This window comes from Pelodiscus sinensis, chromosome 9 (assembly GCF_049634645.1).
Source record: "Pelodiscus sinensis isolate JC-2024 chromosome 9, ASM4963464v1, whole genome shotgun sequence".
NCBI classification, from domain to species: domain Eukaryota; kingdom Metazoa; phylum Chordata; order Testudines; family Trionychidae; genus Pelodiscus; species Pelodiscus sinensis.
Genome location: NC_134719.1, coordinates 45134817 through 45156024, shown reverse-complemented (window position 1 = coordinate 45156024; position 21208 = coordinate 45134817). Strand labels below are relative to the sequence as shown.

The window sequence follows — 21208 nt, the reverse complement described above, 5'->3', positions numbered from 1 at the left end:
TCTGCTGGTCTCCAGCAGACCAGGGAGATGCGGAGCAAACCCCGTTCATAACTGCAGATCTGACGTAAGTCGGATCCATATAACTCGGGGACTGCCTGTATAAGAATGGACATACTGGATCAGACCAAAGGTCCGTCTAGCCCAGTAAGCTGTCTTCTGGCAATGGCCAACAGAAAATGAACAGAACAGGTAACCGTCAAGTAACCCATCCTCTGTCACCCAATCCCAGCTTCTGGCAAACAAAATATGGGAATGTCCTCCTTGCCCATCCTGGCTAGTAACCATTGACAGACCTATCCTTCATGAACTTATCTATTTCTTTAGGGACTAAGAGCTCAAGTCTGAAAGATAATGAGCACCTGGATTGCAATAGGAGATGAGGACACTCATCACTCCATTTAATATACTCAGCATCTCACAGGGCTGGCCACTTCTTGATCTTTGATCTAAGGCAGGTGTGGGCAATAATTTTTGGTAAGGAGGCCACTCCAAGATTTTGGTAAGTGGTCAAGGGCTGCACTTTTCTGAGGAGGGGGTACAGGGTTTAGTTTGGAGGTTGGGTGCTGAAGGTCACACATGGTAAGGGAGTGAGGTGCAGGACACAGCGTAGGGTCTGAGACCATGTTTGGGTGAAGGAGCGGGTTGTGACCTAGGTCAGGGGATTGAGGTGTAGGGTCAGAGAGGGAGTGAGGGTACAGGAGAGGATTCTGATCTAGGGGAGGGGTGTAGGAGGCGGTACAGCATCTGGGAGGGAGTTGCACTTGTAGCAGGGGGTGCAGAGGGTTTGGATGGTGATCTGGGGGGAGGGAGTTGGGATGCAGGAGGGGTTGGGGTGCCAGAGGCAGATGCTGGCTGGGAGGAGTTTACCTAAGTGTCTCCTGGCCAGCAGGCTGTATCACCACCAAGGCAGGCTGAGCTCCTTGCCTGTCCCAGCCCTAGTCTGCTTGCAAATACAGGCTGCTACCTCCATGTGGCTCTCAACTCCGGCTGCCCCAGTCTCTCAAGTCAATCTCTCAGCTCCGATTTGTTGGCTGTTTCCAGCCAATAGGAGCTGGGAGATTGTCTGAGTTCTTATTGGCTAGTAATTTCTGGCCAATAGGAGCTGAAGCTTGGGCTGGGGGTGGGGAGATCGCACGAAACCTCCTCTTCCCTCGTCTGCCCTCCCCTCCCTTTCCAGGGACTGTGTTTTAAACCACAGCAGCTGCATGTGCCTGAGGGTCTGTGGGCTGGGTCCGGTGGCTTGGCGGGCTAGATCGTATTTTGCCCAGCCCTGATCTAAGGGATCCATGTCTAATTGCCCTGTCTATCCATTATTTCATGAATGATTAATAAATCCTATTTATCTAAAATATATCTCTGGCTGTCCTTGATAGCACAAAAGAACTGAAGCAGGAAATCCATAGGTCAGAGATATCACCTTATATTTGGTGAGTCCATGACAAGGACATTCTGAGAAAAATGATGTGGCAATTGTGCCTGGAAGGTTCCAAAGTAGTGTCATCTCTGGCAGAGAAATGGTCTGGACCAGCAGTGGCAGACTTGCTGATCAGTCTTAGGAAATTGCAAAAACATCTTCACTCTGAAATGTAAGGAGAAACAATAATGAAAGAATCTTGCTAGTGACAGTAGACCACATAAGAGTTAAATATAAGCAAGGTTAGTACTTACCCTCTGCATCCTCAAAAGGGATTGATGGGGAAATATATTAATCCCCTATTCCATTAGGTAGAACATGTGCATTGCTAGTCTAAATATGGGTGGGGGGGAACAGTTCTCTCCTATACCATGCAAATGGAGAGCTCTTTGACTCCCAATGCACTGGCCAGTAGAGCTCAGCCAGTATGGAGAACTAATCTCCTATTCATATAGAGCAAGAGCAGACTTCTTTCCCCCTGAAGCAAGGAATGAACCAGGACTCAGTATAGCCTTACATTAATAATAATTTGATACGTTTTGACGCCTCAGAAGATTAAATCAAGATGAGATCAATTTTAATTCCTGTTCTATTTCTTTTCAAAGAAAATTCCCGTTTTAAAATGGATACAGTAAGTTGGATTAGGTATTGTTTCCTGTATTAAAGTACATTCATAAAACACAGGCCAAATTCTCAGTTGATGAAAATTGCTATCATTCCATTGAAATCAATGCTGAACAACTCGGGTGGAGGATTTGGCCCCTATGAGGATTATACATAATGACATGAAGAATCTGATTGGGACAAAAGATCCATAAATACATATTTCTTACAAGAAAAAAAAAGCAAAGTTTTACCTTTTCGTTACCAGTATTTACTGGAAATACCACTTTAAAAATTAAATTGATATTTGATGACTTTTCCCGTCAGTATGTTGTTGATTAAATCATAACAGATTCCAAAACTTGGGGAGAAGGATGGAATTCATAACTATAATAATAAATTCTAATTCTTTCTGCTTTGATTCTTGTCTAAAGTAGAATAGTGGTCATTGGAAAAGTAGGTCAGTGAAGTAATTGCAGAACTGAAAATAATACAGATTGACAGTTCCGGGGTTAAGCTGCTGTATGTCCTTAGCGCTGTTAGCACTGGAGTTTGCATGTAAGCATATAGATGGCAATTTGTGGCATTCTGTATAAGTGTCTGGGTAATATGTATCTCTACTGTAATTTATTATTTCCTTTCTAAACTGATTCTTGTAAAGAGAATTGGGTTTTAATTGAAATAATCATAATCATAATTGCTATTTGAAATGCTATAGTTTTTAAATATAACAGCCCCCCTTTCTGCATGCATTTATATTCTCCAACATTTGCACCTTTTGTACTTTTCCAAATTTTGTCATGAAAATCAGTGTATGGGACATTTCACAGTGCATTAATATTAATAGATGACATTGTTCCTTGTACCATGAGAGGGTATTATATGAACCATTTTATGAGACAAATGCAGTGATAAAATATTAGGTATTCTCACATATATAAGGAGTGTAACATTACTATGCATTAGTGTCAACATAAAATGTGGTATATTTTACAGAAATCTAAAAGAGAATATATTTTCTTGCTTCAGTAACATTGTACTTCACCTTTATAATATATGTTTATGTTGAACTGAAATAAAAATTTGGGGGCAGGAGGAGGAGAAGAGACTGGCTGATTAGGTTGTTGGGAATTTACTGCAACATAAATACTTCCCAAACTGCTACTTATGGTACATGATTTGCCACTGTCTGAGAAGTTGGAATCAAAGTAAATACTTTTGCCCACATTTTCTGATCTCATGTCAAATGTGCTGTGTACTAGAAAATGCATTAACTGAAAGATAACTTCTAAACCAATTAGTAAATGTACACTTTCCTGACTCATTTACATAGAGCAAATGTAAAAGCAAGATGCGGGCTCTGGCTTCAAGCCAGATACATAAATCAACAGGAAAAAATGAATGCATGACTGCTTTACAGAATAGTATGAAAACTTATTGATAACCTGTGAATTCTTGTATTTACAATTTAACACAATGCTTAAAATGTGTGTGTAGTCCTAGAAACCACTTTATCACATGTTGCCTTTAATTGTTCTATTTTTAGACAATCAAAAGCACCAGTGTGTGCTTTCGCCATGAATTATGCATTTGTTTTTCACTTGACTACAATCCTTTTATGCCATATGCATCATTGAGATACAGAAGATGTATGTATGGTATGTAGAGATTTTCTCTGGCAGTATGCTGAGATGTCTTCTGTTCATGCTTTGTGACTTGTTTTGTACACTTATTTGTTGACTTGTGTATTTACAGTTCTCATCCTGACATATTTATGCTAATAATTTTAAATAGGTTTTAGAAAACATTGCTTCGGCCCAGATTAAAATACAATGAATGAATCTTGGAAGATAGATTTTTAAACAAATGTGGTTATTGTAACAGTTTAAAATATTGGATAAACTTGTCCTTAATTTACCGCATTTTATTCATTGGAGTTATACAGGTATAGTTGAAAATACATTACAGCTCACTATATTTCATTGTTTGATTCAGCATTCTAGGAATGTCTAGACTAGGAAAACAGACAGGCGGTTTTTAAAATCACATTAGCCGCACCATTTTAACCCATACATTTTGAAGCACTAAAGTAGACAGAGTTGCCTCTGCATATTGAGATGCCACCATCTTATTTTCCAGGGAGGAAAGCTTTCTAAAGCTTTTCTTTCTAGTTAGCTAATGGAAGTTGTAAATAATTTCCAAGGTATAAAACATTAAATTGCAACTGTTATCTCTCCATCTGAAAGAAACAACCTCTTCCCCTTCTCCTCCCATCTCCTAAGTCCCCTTTGAAACATTCAATTCAGAGACGAGTGTACAAATTTCTAGGTGCAAATTTTAAAAACTTCCTTCCCATAAAATTCCTCATTGTGGCATTGTTTGAATAACAAAGATAATTTAAGTAACATCTGTGACTAATGCCCCAGAAACAAGCCTGCCTTTCTTTGACCCTGAGAGGAATATTGAACATAAAAAATATTGATTTGCTTCACATTCTCACAAGAACATTTACTCCAGTTGTGAATGGATGGGACTGTCTTAAAAGAAGCTCTCTAGACCCCCTGCATCCTTTTGTCTTTATCTAATTCCATCATCTCAGATGCCACAGATTCTTTTCACAGTTGTTTGCAATTGCTTGTCATGCATGACCCTTAGTATTTTGCCTGTTCCTTTCTTTGTCCAATATTTTAAACTATTACACTAACTACATTTTTTAGTATCTACCTTCCCAGACTTATTCATTGTATTTTAATCTGGGCCAAGACAACTTTTCTAAAAACTATTTAAAATTATTAGCATAGATATATTACTCAAAAGCTGGAGATTTTTGTAAAGTACTTTTACCACTTTCCAAAAGTTCAATTCATGTTAATTGGTTTCAACCTAGTGGTTCAAAATAAGTGAAGCTAGTTTGTTGTTTGTTTAACTCTGTTTGACAAAATAATAGTTGCATAACAAAATGCATGTAATTTTTTATCTTATTGCTAATGACGAAAATCTAACAAAAGCATCTGATGGTAGACGTTTGATTATTAGCTCCAGTGTTTAGCTATGAGGTCTTTGCCATGTTATAGGGTCCAATCCTGTAGTCTTTAATTGGACAAAACTCCCATGAAAATCAGCTCATATTCTAGACTTCAGGATCTGGCTGTATTTATGGATATTGAATGTTAAACTGAATACAGACAGGTTCTCTTAAATTATTTCTCTAATATAAATCACAGAGGATTATGCCAGCTAGAAACTGAAATGAATTAATGATATTGAAGTTGATAGAAGAATTTCACTCACGATGCAGTGCACATAAGTTTTCTTTAGTCAAAATATAGCCCTCCAGTTTGCAGCTATCATGAACATTTAGGAAAATTGGCAAATTGCTTTTCTTTTTGACACACTTGTCATTGAGTCTTTCTTTTTAATATGGTAGTTATTTTAAAGTAAATGTCTAGCAATTTAATTTTTCATAGAGATCCCTTTTGGTGTATTCACTTTTATATTGATATTGATAAGGAAAACCACAGTAGAAACACTTTGTCATGAATCATTTCAGTAGAAAAATATGGGATTACATTTTCCGCATCATTCTTTGCAAATGAAAGGCTATATAATCCCTTTCATTTTAGCTCTAATTGAGGAGGTGACACACAGTTTGAGAAGCACAGCTCCTTCCATGCTCTGTAGTGTGGCTGGCCCATACTAAATATAGACTATTGCTCCTGTATCCAATGGCTCAGCAGCATTTGGCTGGTATATCTGTAGGGTTGAAGTGCAAATGAGACGCTAATCCCCCTTTCTCTATTCCATGTTCACCTGTGCAGGATGATGGTATAATGTGTGGGGTCCCCATCAATGCTTCTACATCTGCAGCAGAGACTATACCAGCACAGTGTCTATGTGAATGAGAAAGGAACCTATCTCCCTGTTGTGGGCCCAGGGAGTCACATAAATTGTCCCATAATCTGTATTGAAAATAAAAAGTGACTCTGTGCAGCAGGATGGTGTTGATACCCCTGACCACCTTCAGAAGGAAAAAAACAAAGAATCACAGAGGTGCCAGAACACCTGAGAGTTTCCCCAGTCCACCCTTCTGCCCCCCGACTCCAACCCTTGGCAGGGCTTTGTGAGGGTGGGACTGAAAAAAACCTCCTGGAGAGGAGGCTAGCACTATCCCTACCCTCTCTTTCCCTAGGGAAGCCCATTCCTGCAGTCCACTCCTCTTCTGGAACAATAGTTCGAGAATGCCATACCTGCATGACCAGGGCCCCAACGGTCAATCTCCCCATGCCATACTGGTTCCCCTGGATCAGTAGCTGTCCAGCATGGAAAGCATCCAGTGGGCGATGGCGACCTGCTTCTAGAGGGGGATAGTGGGTCTCATATGCATGTCCTGTCCCCTAAGCGCAGGGGTGAACCACTCACAGAACTCCATGAAGGTGTCTTTTCTCATTCTAAAGTTCTGGAGCCATTGCTAGTCTCCCCACCACTCCAAAATAATCCAGTCCCACCAGTCTGCACTGGTGTCCAGAGGCAGCGGGCAGGATCTAGCTGCAGGAGCCATACCCTTGTATATCCAAGGAGGGTCTCCCAGAAGGGCTGGGGGTTTGGTTCCTGCAGAGCCTGAGAGGCTGCATGACTTGCAGCAAAAGCTGCAAGGGTTGAAGACTGCCCAGAGGCAGCTCCTGCTCCATATCAGAGAGTTCTGTGGTGTCCTGAGGCAGGGCAACCAGAGCACACAGAGGAAATGCTTTGTTGTCCCTCAGAGAGGTAGGCAAGCAAGCAGGAAAACCTGAGAAACGGCTGGCCAGGCGGAGGGGAGTTCCCTTTATGTATGAACCTCAGATAGCCTCAAGCAGCAGCCACATGAGGTAACTACTGACCTGATGCCCTGCCTGAACTGGATCTGGGTGGCCTTAAATGCGATTCAGCATCCAATCAGTGTGGATGCTCTATTTTGAAATAGCTAAGTGCTATTTTGATGTGCATTTTGTATGTAGATGAGCTATTTCAACATAAGCTATTCCGGAAAATCTCTTCCGGAATAGCTTATTCCAAAATAAATGTGCAGTGTAGATGTAGCCAATAGGAGCTGAGGATGCTTATTGCATCATCAGGCACTTTAAGGTTTAATCCTAAAAGGTGCTACTCATTTTCAGATCTCATTAACTTCAGTGAGTCCTTACTAAGCTGTATTGCTTGGGATAACAGAGATTTTTTTCCCCCTTACAGAAGTAGGATTCCAGGCTTTTGCATTCCAAATGACATCACAACAGTTTAGATTAACACAAAAGTGTATTAATATAGAGACCATTTCAAAGCCATGTTACTTTTTAGATCATTCTTATTTTAAATCCACTACCCTGCTTTGCTTTTTTTCTCTTAAGCAGTTTGGGGCATGTTTTAGTTAGGATTTGTATGTCAGGGTTTCTACACCTGTTTTTCTTTATCAAGCACTAAGATCTCCAGCCAATAGCAAGGGAAATGGATCTCATTTTCCCCTCTAAGCATGAATGCAGGAAAGGCAATGCTGTAGCCACAAAGAAATTAAGTTTGCTTTCTTGGGCTCTAAGCCATTGAAGTACAGTGTTTTAAAAGAGTAGTTAATTATTATATTATATATTATATTATATTATATTATATTATATTATATTATATATTATATTTTATATTTATTATATGAAGCACTGGAACATCATCTTCAACAGTTAATTTAAATGTTGTACAATCATGGTTTCTATTTTTCTTAATATATTTTATATTGTATAAATAATTCATGTTTCTGTTCTGTATTTATAAAGTGCAATGTAGCCCTCATCCCTGAATGGGCCTCCTAGACATTACTGCAGTACTATTACACATACAAATATTCTCAGGGTCCATAATGCACTGGGGAAAACAAAGAGGAAAATGCAAGAGTTTCAAGTGGATTTTTTGATACTACACACTGTGCAAAGGAAGTTCTTGTGGTTTGTTACATATCTAGAAGCATAAGTGATTTATGGCATTAGTAAACCATTTTGCCATTTTGTAATAAATGGAGGATAATTACAATGTATCTGATGCAAGTTAATTGTAACAATTGTGCATCTAAATTGAGAGCTGCTGTATTTATAGAAATGATGATGGAGCAAAATATGTTATTAGAGCTGAAAAGTTTAGAATGTATTCATGTAAAGTATTGATACACCATGACTTTGGTAAATGTGGTTACAGAGATGCCAAGTTTAATTATGGGTTAGATTCTTCCATCATGAAATTATCATAAATTGTCCATTAAATATCAAACATAAATAACATTTTAGCTATTTCAGGTAATCACCATGTAGCATTCATTTTATTAAAAAAAATTCACACCTCAGCTTTAGATTTTTTAATTTTAATGTGTTACACCTGTTTCCAGTACTTATTTTATTTGTCTTTAACTTGTGTTGAGCCTTGATCCTGCTTCAATACTGGCTGGGACAGCCATGTTGGCAGTAATGAGATCTGCTCTGCCCTGCACCCCTTCCTCTCACCCCCCAAGAGGTCTTTCAAATGTGTGATGGCCACTTTGTCATTGTGATTCCTTCCCTACTCCTCCCTCAGAGAATCCATAATTAAGCCTTCAAATGAAAAATATAAGGAGTGGGTCGAAGTTGGGACTCTAAGGACATGTCTATATTGGGGAATTATTTCAAAATGACTCCCCTTTTTTCAACATAACAAGGCGAGTGTCTACATTAGCCAGCCTGTTATTTCAAAATAATAACTCCTGCTTGTAAAAAGGAATAAGATTTATTTCAAAATAGTTATTTCGGGAGTTATTATTTCAAAATAACGTATCTTGAAATAATCTAGTAGTATAGATATTGCCTAGGAGTCCTGAGTGCTGAAAATTCAGGCCATGAGTAGTGAAGCACTTAAGCCTGTGATTAAAGTTAAGTATCAGAATCATGCTGTTGATTTCATTGATTGCACTAGGTCTGCCCATGTGTTTTAAAATGAAGCAATGCTGCAGAGTTAGAGGGGGAGGTTCATTGAGGACAACTGTTGCAAACAGCCTATACATTTGCTCTCTACCTTAATCTCTATAGGGTACGTCTACACAGCAGCACTATTTCAGGATAACATTTGTTATCCTGAAATAGCCTTCTGTGGGTCTTAACAGCATGCCTGTTATTTCAAAATAATTCAAAATTCCAGCTTCCTGTAACCCTTGATGGACGAGAATTAAGGAAGATGCCGGAATAGCAATTTATTTTGAAATTAGCACTGTGTAGACAGTGCCAAATTTTGAAATAAGCTATTTCAAAATAAGCTATGCACACTGCTGTGTAGACATACTCTCTATATAAAGTCAATTCTTGAGGCAGAGTTGCTCTCTGGAACAGTGAGTGCTGGTTTGGCTGAGATTTCTAAAAGGGGGATTACTTACTTATTTCAGAGACTAGTGTGTATCATGTAAATAAATAAATTACACAAGCAAAAGAAACAACCCTAAGTCAGTATTATAGACTTTTCTCCTGTGGGAAACTGACTTGCAAGTCTCAGCTATCATTTAGCAGGGAGTTGTAAATATAATTTTATAAAACTAAAGTCTTTTCCTTTTAGTCTGACTGTTTTATCAGTGTCAGATGCATTAGATTAGAAATTGATAAAATGTTCACACTTGGTATATTACATATTCATTAACATTTTAGAAGTGTTGAAAATTAAAGATACTATGACAGTTAGTTAGCATGCTGATAAAGTAACTAGAAAAATGAATAGGGTAATAGCTTTGTAAAATGCCTGGCAAAATTCTGGAGCTTGATAAATAATGAATAATAAAGTACACTTAGGTGAGAGAGATTGAATTTCAGTCCTAATTCTGATGGTCTCCCCATTTAAGGAGTTCACTTGACATTATTACAGATCTGTGTAAGATTTATTCATGTTTCTTCAACCAAGATGCAAAATATCCCCTAATATCAGTTTCAGTAACTTACTATCCTTTAAAGGAAACTTTGCTTTAATTACATGCCCTTTGAATTTGGTAACATTTAAGCAACAGCATTAAAATATGTTGAAAAGAAAACTCCAAACATAGAGAGAGGGGAAAAAACACCTTAGAACTAAGAAATCAAGATGAGTTTGTCAGCTTCGCCAAGTACTCAATGGTTGACCAAGGGGCTTCTACCTGAGTAATCAATACTGTAGCAGAAGGAAACTTAGCCTGAGAACAAGAAATAAAGGCTAAGGGAGGTGAAGCAGTTCATGGGGAGGTGAACTGAATGTCCACTCTTGATATTTTATAACACAGGGGAGTGAAACTAATAATTCTTGATGTAGTGTTCAGGGGCAGGAGTGAACCCTTGGCCTCCTGCAGAGGTGAAAGGACTGCATTCCACTACCCTCCTTCCTTTCCCCATTACATAAATTTGTGAAGCTGTCTGAAAGCAGCGTTAAAGAGGAATGGAAATGTTCGGCTTGTTTTCACCGACCATGGTGTAAGTTAAACTAACAATACCAGAAAGCAGATGGATTGCTGGTTGCTTTATAATGGGCTATTTTTGTGCCAGCTATCTTGTGGGTTAGGATAATTCTAATTGTTTGACCATTCATGCTGGTAAACCAGGGAAAACTTCCATTTGTTACTTGTATCCTTATTCCTGGCATTATCTGAAATGAAGCATTAAATAGCAATGACATGGTGTGTGATAAAGGTAGATGATTATTTCCCACTCTGGTATTTCCAGAAGCCGGGTAACGTGTTACAGGAAGGCTGTGCGGCCTGAATATGGTGACTGAGAATAACTTTTGTTAAGTGGTGCTAGCTGTTACAACAGGGCACTAGTTTGGCAGAACAAGACCCTACCCACAAACACTGTTGATACAATTGCTACTCAATAGGCCATGCTCTCAGAGGAAGGCCAGCTCCAGCAGCTAATAAGCTTTGGTCTGCTGTTGCCCAGATCGCGGGAGCCTCCATGCGTGTTTTATCAATGGGGTTGCAGCAGTGTAAGACGTGCATCTGCAAAAGAGACTTTATGGGATAAGTTGGCAAGAAGAGAGGCATCTCTTCCTGTGTCTGCTGGAAATGTATCCATCAATGAACCTGCAAAACTCCCCATCCCTTTTTTTTAAAATTTCATATTGTGAAAATATTTTACCAAAACCACAGAAAAATTCCCAAAATGTGCTATACTCTGCATCATATTTTAAGACACAACAAAATGTTATCTGTTCATCTAGGAATGATTGCAAGTAGGAAGATAAGCAAGAGCAATAGTTATGTATTGTATTTCTGTTAAAATGCCTTGTATTTCTGTTGTGTGGAAAGCTAGGAAAAGCAAGGATTTTTGAAGACTAATTGATAAAGAATAGGACATATTTTTATATCGCAGTACACCCTGGGCAAACCCATTAAGATTCAGAGTTCAAGATTATATAAAAAGTTATGCAAATGAACCTTATAAGTTTGGGTTCTTCTGTCCCTTATCTTCCAGTACTTTTAGAAGTCTGTGTCCGGCCTTCATTATCCAGCCAGTAGGTCCGCTAAACTCCTGAGGAGCAGAGATGAATGAATATGAAACTTCAACTAAATCTCAGTAGGTTCAAGCAAAAACTTAGTGTTTGGGTTTGTCATGACCATATACAGCACAGACTGACTGTTGTGATTAGAGCTGTACAGATATTGCCAAATGTTCAGGGATTAAAAAAATGCATAAGATGACATTTCCAAAGCAGCAGCCTAGGAGATATAAATACACAGACTGTGTTTGAATGCCCTAGCCTGCTTTCAAAATATCAGCCACATTTAAAAAAAAAGAAGATAAATATTAGTATTAAAAGCTAAAAAAATAATTTTATGTGTGTTGACATCCAGGGTTTCTTCAAAGAAAATAAGCCTTAACACAGCAATATAGATGTAAAATATTTCCCTTCTTGAAGGGAGGAAGAGGGCAGAATAATTCACAAAGCTGAAGGAACATAGGCTTACAAATCCCAGATAAATATAAATGTACAACAGTGGTTTGACATGTATAAGGGCATGAGTCCCTTTTAATTATGGAAGATACTATCTTCACTGCTAGCAGCATTTTCAGCTGAAAATAAGCATGCTTTATTTCCCCAAGAGACACCAAAATAAGCAACCAAAATATAAAGCTTTATTATGTAGTCTTGTTTACAACAAGGAGACCAAATTCAACTACTGTAGAAACAGACATGTGAGTCACAAAAAGAAAGCTAATAAGCAGGCACATCTTTCCCATGGAATCATGTTTGCAAAAAGCATGTTTGCAAAAACCCTGCACAGAGCTGCAGAAGAATACTCCAGAAGATGCTGCAGATTTGGCAAAAATTTGCAGCAAGTTAATTGGTATATCTGTCCAATTTGGGATAAAATCAGCTAAAATTAACAAACACTGCTAGCAAAAGCAACCTTAAAGTCTGGCTGGCAACATGAAAACAATATTTCCTAAATGTAGCCAGCTTCTTTTGTTTTAAAACAAATTATTTTTCAGTCTAATGAAAGCTACATGGCACTTACTGTTTAAAGCATTCAACAGCTATTATTATTTAACTTTTATATTGCCACAGGGCTAGAGGACTCAGTCAGATTAGGCTGCGTTATTCTAGGCACTGTACAAACATATAATAGATGACAGCCCCTGCTCCCAAATTAATCATTAACTAATCCTCAGTACCCCTCTGAGCTTATATAATTAACCCAGTTTCTCTCATGGGGTAAACGGAGGGAGAAAATTTACTTGCTCAAGACCCCTGCGAAAATGCCAGAGCAAGGATCAGAGTCAGTAAATCATCTGTTAGTCCTACCCTCAGTCCACCAAATCACATAGACTACTGACATGATTCCATGTGAAAAAGGAAAAGACAGGCTTACATCTTAGTTCACAGAAATCTGTTTGTATTTGGACACAACCTCTCTTAAAGATAGAAGGATTAATCAATGCAGATGTAGGTGAGGTACAGGTTTGAGGTTCGGGGTTTTTTTGTTTAAACTTTAGAGGTTACTATATTTTTTACAAGATCATTTAAACACTTTTTGAGAGAGAATCTCTCATGGTTTATGGCTGTGTGCCAAGCAATTTGGATGGGCTGCCTTTTAAAAATTTTAAATTCCATTTTAAGGAAAACCTAGCAATTGGGTAGCGAGGAGCAGTGGCTTGGCTTTTTTGCATTGATAGCACCTGAAGGACGGAACACTTCACTGGCTAGGGGCCACAAAAGGCAGCCAACTCTCCATGTTTCCACTGCATGAGAAGTAGGGGTGGCAGGGGGCCACAAACTAATGTGCAGGTAAATCCATTCATATGGTGTGCTTCAGTCCTGCAATGCGTGCAGTCTGGCATGAAGGTGAATTTTCAGATGAGCATTAAAGGGCAAGCCACTGGGTCTGTGAATCTGCAGTTCTAGGGCTCAGTGACTGGGATTGTGGAGCTGCCAAGGAGCTATCTTCCTAAGATTCTGGTAGGTGGATTTTGTCCTCCCTGTTATGAGTTAATGGAAAGCACTGGACAGACAACACTGCATGGTCCCATGTATAAAACCAATGTTCTCAAACGTTATGTTTGTAGGACCTAGGAGAGTGGTGATTTTTCACTTTAAATAACCACTTGAGAGAGAATCAGACGGGTAGCCGTGTTAGTCTGAATCTGCAAAAGCGACGAGGAGTCCTGTGGCACCTTATAGACTAACTGAAGTGTAGGAGCATAAGCTTTCGTGGGCAAAGACCCACTTCGTCAGATGCATGTAGTGGAAATTTCCAGAGGCAGGAATAAATATGCAGGCCAGGATCAGGCCACCTCGACATCTCCAGCCTGATCCTGGCCTGCATATTTATTCCTGCCTCTGGAAATTTCCACTACATGCATCTGACGAAGTGGGTCTTTGCCCACGAAAGCTTATGCTCCTACACTTCAGTTAATCTATAAGGTGCCACAGGACTCCTCGTCGCTTTCAAGAGAGAATGTGGTGTATAATTTTAAAATGTTATCTGCAAAGCTGGTAAAGAATAAAGACTTTAAATTAGGATTGAAAAAGGAGCATGAAACATATCTATAACATAGGCAACACTATGGGATAAAGCTTGTTGTGGTTCGTGACTTCTGTTGGCTCTGTGTTGTGCACCAAAATATACAATAAGGGTCAACAAATGTAATGGCTGGGAACAATTCAAGTCACCACATTGTCCAAAGCGAGGGGTGCTGATGCTGTAACTGAAATAGTTCAAGGTGGTGTTATAAACCCCCATGTAGTCTGGGCATTGACAACTTGTAGTACAGCCCTGGGACAATCTATAATAAATGGGCTGGGGTTTTGTGGGGGTTTTTTTAAGAGTCCCTAAATTTGTACATCTGTGTGCTGGAGGCAGAGGGTTCTCAGTGAAAGACTATCAGATCTAGAATTTGCTTCCCTTGATAATCTGTCAAAGCCTGTCTTTTGACCTTCAAGGTACAGAGTACGGCTCATCTATTTGCTCACGCTTTTGCCTGAGGAAAGGCAACTGAGGGAAATCAAGCCTATTCTAGGATTCGAATTCTATTTGGTTTGACGTTGTCAGTATGTGTTATGTATTTAAGTTTTTACTGCATGTGCCTGTTGATGAGGTACACTTTATGAACTGAAAAATACGTAATAATGACATGTGTGTGCAGGAAGGCAAGCACTAGCCGTTGAGCGATGTCAGCACAAAACAAAGAAAATGTCATATAATTCACCACAATCCACCCTAACTTTTGTATCACTAGTGCAGAAATTGACAACCACTAGCACACAGGTTTCCAGATGAGCAGGACAATTTCAAACTAAATGGAAGGCTTTTGATGTTAAATATGTTGCAAATGAAAATCAATTTAATCAGTTCTGTGTCTATGTAAAAGATTTGGATTAAAACTAGAAGGAGCAAAGGGGAAAATATTTACAGAAGTTTGCATGGATCTTTAGAAATTTTTTCTGTGTATCAGGTATAAGCTGGTTATGAATGCAAGGAGATTAATACAGCCAGGACCAATAGGCCACTAAGGGTAAATCTACACAGCAACATTATTTTGAAATAACTTAGTCAGGGTATGTCTACACTACCACCCTAGTTCGAACTAGGGTAGTAATGTAGTCAACCGGAGTTGCAAATGAAGCCCGGGATTTGAATTTCCCGGGCTTCATTTGCATCTTGCCGGGCGCCGCCATTTTTAAATGTCCGCTAGTTCGGACTCCGTGCCGCGTGCAGCGGGAAATTCAAATCCCGGGCTTCATTTGCAACTCCGGTTGACTACATTACTACCCTAGTTCGAACTAAGGTGGTAGTGTAGACATACCCCCCATGTCTACACAGCAGGCAGTTATTTTGAAATAATGTCAAAATACTGTCAAGCTGGAGGACTTCTTACTCCAACTCCTGTAACCCTCATTGTATGAGGAGTAAGGGAAGTCAGAGGAAGAGTGCTCTATTTTGAAATAAGCGCTGTGTAGAAGCTCCCAATTTTGAAATAAGCTACGCAAGTGACATAGCTCAATTTGAGTAGCTTATTCTGAGTTAAGCCCTACTTAACAGCTGTTATTCCAAAATAACAATGCAAGCATCTACACAGCAATTACGTTATTTTGAAATACATTTGAAATAACGGGTGGCTTATTCTGACTTCTGTAAACCTCATTCCACGAGAAATAATGCCTATTTTGAAATAGATATTTCAGAATAGCAGTAGTGTGGACACTCCAGTGCTGCTATTTTGAAATAGCTCCTCTTCAGGGCCCTTCAAACTAATTATTCTCCAGTGTCTCCTGGAGCTCTAGATCGAGGTAGCATGTCAACAGTAGGGAAGCCTGTCTCCGACTAATTTTGAGGCTTCCCTGTAGTGTCGACATAAGCTATTTCAGAGTATTTCTTCTGGAATAGCTTATTTCAAAATAAATGTGTCGTACCCTAAGTGTCCAGAATGCCTATCAAATATTCTTGCATATGAGGTTGCAGCAATTCTTTCAAATTTGAGAAGGTAGTTGTAAGCACAGCCTTTGAGCACAGGAAAAAGGATTGAGGCCCTTAACAAAGGGTAAGAGATTTACTACTACTAGCTTTTAGCCATAGAATTCGTCATTCTACCTCCATTCTACCTCAAATGGAATGAAGCTCACCTATCTTTTCTTCTTAAATTACAATGCTGCTTTACTTGATCAAGTGCCTCTACTATTAATACTATCTAAATGTAATGTATATTGCCACTAAATGGTATAGAAGGGTTTGTCAAAGTGTGAGGTACTCCCCTTTGAAGTGATAAAGTGGGCTAGAAGGAAGACATGAAAGATGTATAAATTAAGAAGTCTTTGACAACATATGGTGTAGTTGAAGAGGGGCATAATTGGTTTTATTTTCCTGAAGGGCAGGGATTCAGTTTTCAAAAGTTTGGGAAATATTCCTATTCCTTTTGTGAATATTCGAGATTTAGATGCCCCGACTCTTTTTCTTACAAATACATAATTCCTAGTTGGATTTTTATGAAAACTTTTAATGTTGGAAAAATGGGGTTTTGCTGAAATTATTTTTCAGGAAAATGTTATTTTAATAATTTTATATTTTTGATAGGAAGTGTTTTAAAGTACTATTTTGTTCAGTTTCCTTTTTTGAAAACCAAAATAAAATTTATTAGGTTTTGAAATTTCTAGGTTAAAATTATAAAGAATTTTCTTCAAAATGTTTGAGAGGAGGAATTATTTTGCCAGCTCTATGAAAGCTTACATGTATGAAAGATTGCATAGGAAAAATGGATTAGTAGAAGCAAAAGGCCATCTTAGGTATGACTACACAGCAGCATTATTTCGGAATAGCTGATGTTATTTTGAAATAACAAAATGCACGTCTACACAGCAAGCTGCTATTTCAAAATAATGTTAAGATGGAGGACTTCATACTCCAACTCCTGTAACCTTCATTTCATGAAGAGTAAGGGAAGTCAAAGGAAGTGTGTTCTTCCTTTTACTTCCTGCTGTCAAAAACTGAGTTAAGCTATTTTGACTTCAGCTACGCAATTGATGTAGCTGAAGTTGTGTACAGGCGACCCCTGCACTTAAGACCTCATTGGTTCCTAAAGAACCATCGTAAGTCAAGCCATTGTAAGTTGAACCCTTATTTCCCATAGGCACAATATTATAAATGGCGGTTCCATTCCTGGAAACACATTTCATGCCCTAAAAATACCAAAATTGACTATAGAAATGGAAGCAAACTAAATAGTTCAAATAATGCACAAAAATAACTAAAAAATGAAGACCGATGTGGCAGAGATGCACTCAGTTCAAGCAGCAGCTTCACACTGGCGAGTCTGACTGACGTTGTGTGTTTCCTGTTTTGGGATGATTCATGGAGTCTGCGTCATACACCGTCATCAATGTGAGCTGCGAATGTAAATTGGGGGTTTTAAGAGCTATCTCACATGAAAAAAATGGTTATCAATCAGGCATTCGTAAGTCATGGGTCATCTGTATCTTAATTTGACTTTTGCCCCGTTGTGTAGATGTGTCCCTTGATTCTATCAGAAGAGACATTTCCTTTCTTTGCTTCTAGAGTACATTAGTAACATATAGTTACTTGTACCATAAACCTTTCACTGTTTCATGGGTAAACACAATGAACTTTATTCTAAACCTCTCAGGACCTCATATAAATGTTAGATAACATTACTCATACAGACAACCACTTACACCTGTGTTTACTGTGTGTAAAACAATACTGAATCAGAATTGCAGTGTTTTACATGCTCTTAACAAAGGAGGTGACATGACAACTCAACGGGCAATGGAGGGTCAAGCCCACTCTGTCTTGCTTTCTTGATCCTGAAATGTGGTATGTCCTGTGCATCACAATCTTTCTGTACCGCTACTTTCTTTCTCCCTTGTGTTTTCAGCCACCATGGCTTGTTAGGAACCTAATTTGCCTTGTCCAGCAGTTCTCAAACTGTAGTCAAGATCCCAAAGTGAGTTACAACCCCATTTTAATGTGGTCACGAGGGCTGAGTTAGACTTGCTGGCTAAAATCCAAGCATGATCACCCTAGGTCAAAGCTGAAACCTGAACCCTTAGCAGTAGGGTTCCAGTTTACAATGCTAGGATCTCAGTATAAACTTTGTTTCTAGCCCCTCTCTAGGATTTGAATACAATCTTGAATGCTTAGAAAGCTCAGATCTGAACCTTGAAGCTTCAGCCCATCTCTAACACACAATATTTATTTTTTTTTTAAATCTGGCATTAAATTCTGGAAGCACTGTATTAAGATAGGAATGAGGAAATTCAGTAAATTAGAAATAGATTAACTCAGGCTATTAGAACCAACCTATTTTTTTAAAATGGTTTTCTAGTTTATTTCTGCTGCAGCTACATCAGACCTTAAAATGGGATTAGGGACCGACGTAGCAATTCTTTTTCTTGGACAGAGCTTTCGGACAGAGACTAACATATGATTCCTTATTGAGAAGTTGCACTTCTTTAATGGCAAGGAGAAAGTACCTACAAGGACTGAGCCAGAGCCTGATTCAGGCAGTGAATTCAAATGAATACAACAGGAAAGCACAGAGAATGGACTCTTAAAAATGGGCTGATCCTCATTTTGTTCAAGTACAAACATCCTCATGACAAAGTATCTTTAGTGAAACATCCTCATGACTAAGTATCTGTCTAGGTGAATGCTCCAAAAATACCACTTTCCCACAGTAAGGCTGCGTCTAGACTGGCAAGATTTTCCGCAAATACTTTTAACGGAAAAGTGTTTCCATTAAAAGTATTTGCGCAAGAGAGCATCTATACTGGCATGGATGCTTTTGCGCAAAAGACATCTTTTTGCACAAAAGCATCCGTGCCAGTGTAGATGCTCTCTTGTGCAAGAAAGCTCCGATGGCCATTTTAGCCATCGGGCTTTCTTGCGCAAGAAATTAACTTGGCTGTCTACACTGGCCCTCTTGCTCAAGAATAGTTGCGCAAGAGGGCTTATCCCTGAGTGGGAGTGTCGGAGTATTTGCACAAGAACCACTGATTTTGTACAGTACAAAGTCAGTGTTCTTGTGCAAATACTCGCGGCCAGTGTAGACCGGCAGCAAAATCTTGCCAGTCTAGACACAGCCTTGAAGGACCTCCTATGAAAGAGTGTGCAATCCACCTCTGCTACTTCAAGCATATACAAAAAGAGAAGTGTGATTAACAGCTAGCAAACCTCAAAAGCTTTGGAACGTCAGTTAAAAAAAGAAGTGAAGGTGCGTATTGAACATTATTTCTGAAACTTTTGAGCCCCACTCCTCTTCATACTATTCTTCTGACAGGCATTGGGCACTCCCTTCTCCTCCGGTGTTTAGATTTTCAGAGGAGAAATTCTTCAGGTTCTACAACAAGTGTACTGTGAAGAAAGCTCAACAGTCCTAGCAACCAGCTTTTGCCATTTGATAGGGAGAGAGCCAGGTGATAATCCTTGAAAAGTTGTTGCTGAGTACAAAAAGGTTCAGGACAACTACAGTTCTGATTACACTAGCTTAGCAGGTGGACTGACTGGCTGGTTATCTATCTTTCCTTCTTTGTGGCATTTGCTTAGCCCCCATTACCAGAGGATCTGAGCACCTCATAATTTTTAATGTATTTACTGTCCAAAAATGCTGGGGAAAAGGGAAGTGCTGATATTTACCAGTTATGTTTTTTAATGGGAACCCCCTGTGAAGGGATGGCCAGGAATCAGTAGCAGACAGTGTTTACAACTTGTGTTTTGAAGGATGAAATTACATGTGCTGCACATGTGTGCAGCAACAGCAGTGGAACAAAGAGGTGGTTTTTTTGAAAGCAGATAGAAACTGAAGACTCTCTCAGCAAAATGTATGTTAGCATATGCTTCTAAGGCATCCCAGGATTATCAACGCAAACTTCAGTTTAGCAAATCTTTATGGGTAAGGATTGCTGCATTATCATATTGATGGACTGCTTTGCAATTGTATACAGGGATAGGACTTTGCTCCATAAGTTGTGTTAGAGGAAAATTGATTGTTTTTCCTGTTATGTAGTTCAGCAGTTATTTTGGGTTACTGAATTACTAATATTTTAAATGGTTCTGCATATATTTCTGTATATTTGTAAAATGTCTAACACAAAGAGGAAACCTGGTCTTGACTGTGGATTTCAGAATTACTTGAATCCAAATAATGAAAAAGGAAAAGAGCTAGGGCATAGGCGGAAGACACTGCTAATTGGTAGCTATGTAGAATACATTCCAATTATTACTGCAAACAATAAATAGAGGTTATTCAGCCAACTTTATGACAAGAGCAAACATTCTTTAAGTATATTTATTATGATGAAGTTTAGAAACAAGCCATGATTTAAAAAATTTGGCTTCAGTTTTCCTAATAGCTTGGATTGAGTTTCAGGATGGACCCAATTCTGATTAAATGTAAAAGGAGACCAGTTCACTATTTGTGTCTAAGCTGTTACTAGATACTGGCTGGGAGACAGGATGTGTGATTTCTTTTATCTCAAGGAAAGTAGAATTTTCAGCCAGCTCTTAGAAGGACACAGCCAAGTTTTGGTTAACATATTATGGTTTTCATCTCTGAAGCATGCAAACCCTTCTGAATATATGAAGTCCTTTAACTAATGCAGAATTATGTGCTTCCTTATACTTCCCAATCTGCTGGGGTCACATTCAGAAACATTGAGAACAATGCAGTGATTTATTTTGCTCCTGATTTAAGCAGGATTATGGGGGGAAAACATTTGAATTGAGGTTAAATTGTTCATCTTGTAAATCTGCAGTATGGGTAGTTTCAGGACACACATGCATGGGTCAGGGAATTTTGTTTGTGCTGTTTAGTCAGGGTCATAATGGGGAAACTTTGCCACACAATGTACTCTAACAGGACACAGAAAATATCAGAATGGAATTGGTGGCAATAAACCTGAATGATATTCTGTATTTATATAGCACATCTGTACTAAAGAACATTCATTTGTAATACTAACCTTTAGCAAGATTTGGAGACACTACGGAGTTATACATTTTTAGTGGTTCTGTTTTAGTGGTTCTGGTTTGAGCAGGATTAGAAGTTATAAAGTTGTTAATAGGAAGTTGACTTGTAAAGCCTTATTATGTAGACAGTAGTTCTAGAAAATATGTATATCTTATTGCACTTCTGATGTTAGGTCTAAGTTGACCCTTTTGGGTCCCAATTTGCAGCTGGGTTAGAC

The 21208-nt window shown here is 38.8% G+C and overlaps 1 long non-coding RNA gene across 1 annotated transcript; it reads right to left on the bottom strand.

Moving 5' to 3' along the window:
* Positions 1 to 1458: 1458 nt before the first annotated feature.
* Positions 1459 to 12603, bottom strand: LOC142830675 (uncharacterized). The gene is made up of 3 exons (XR_012906124.1): positions 12528 to 12603; positions 11445 to 11538; positions 1459 to 1579 (listed from the first exon to the last, which is right to left on the bottom strand). It is a non-coding gene; the product is annotated as an uncharacterized LOC142830675 (long non-coding RNA).
* Positions 12604 to 21208: the final 8605 nt, after the last annotated feature.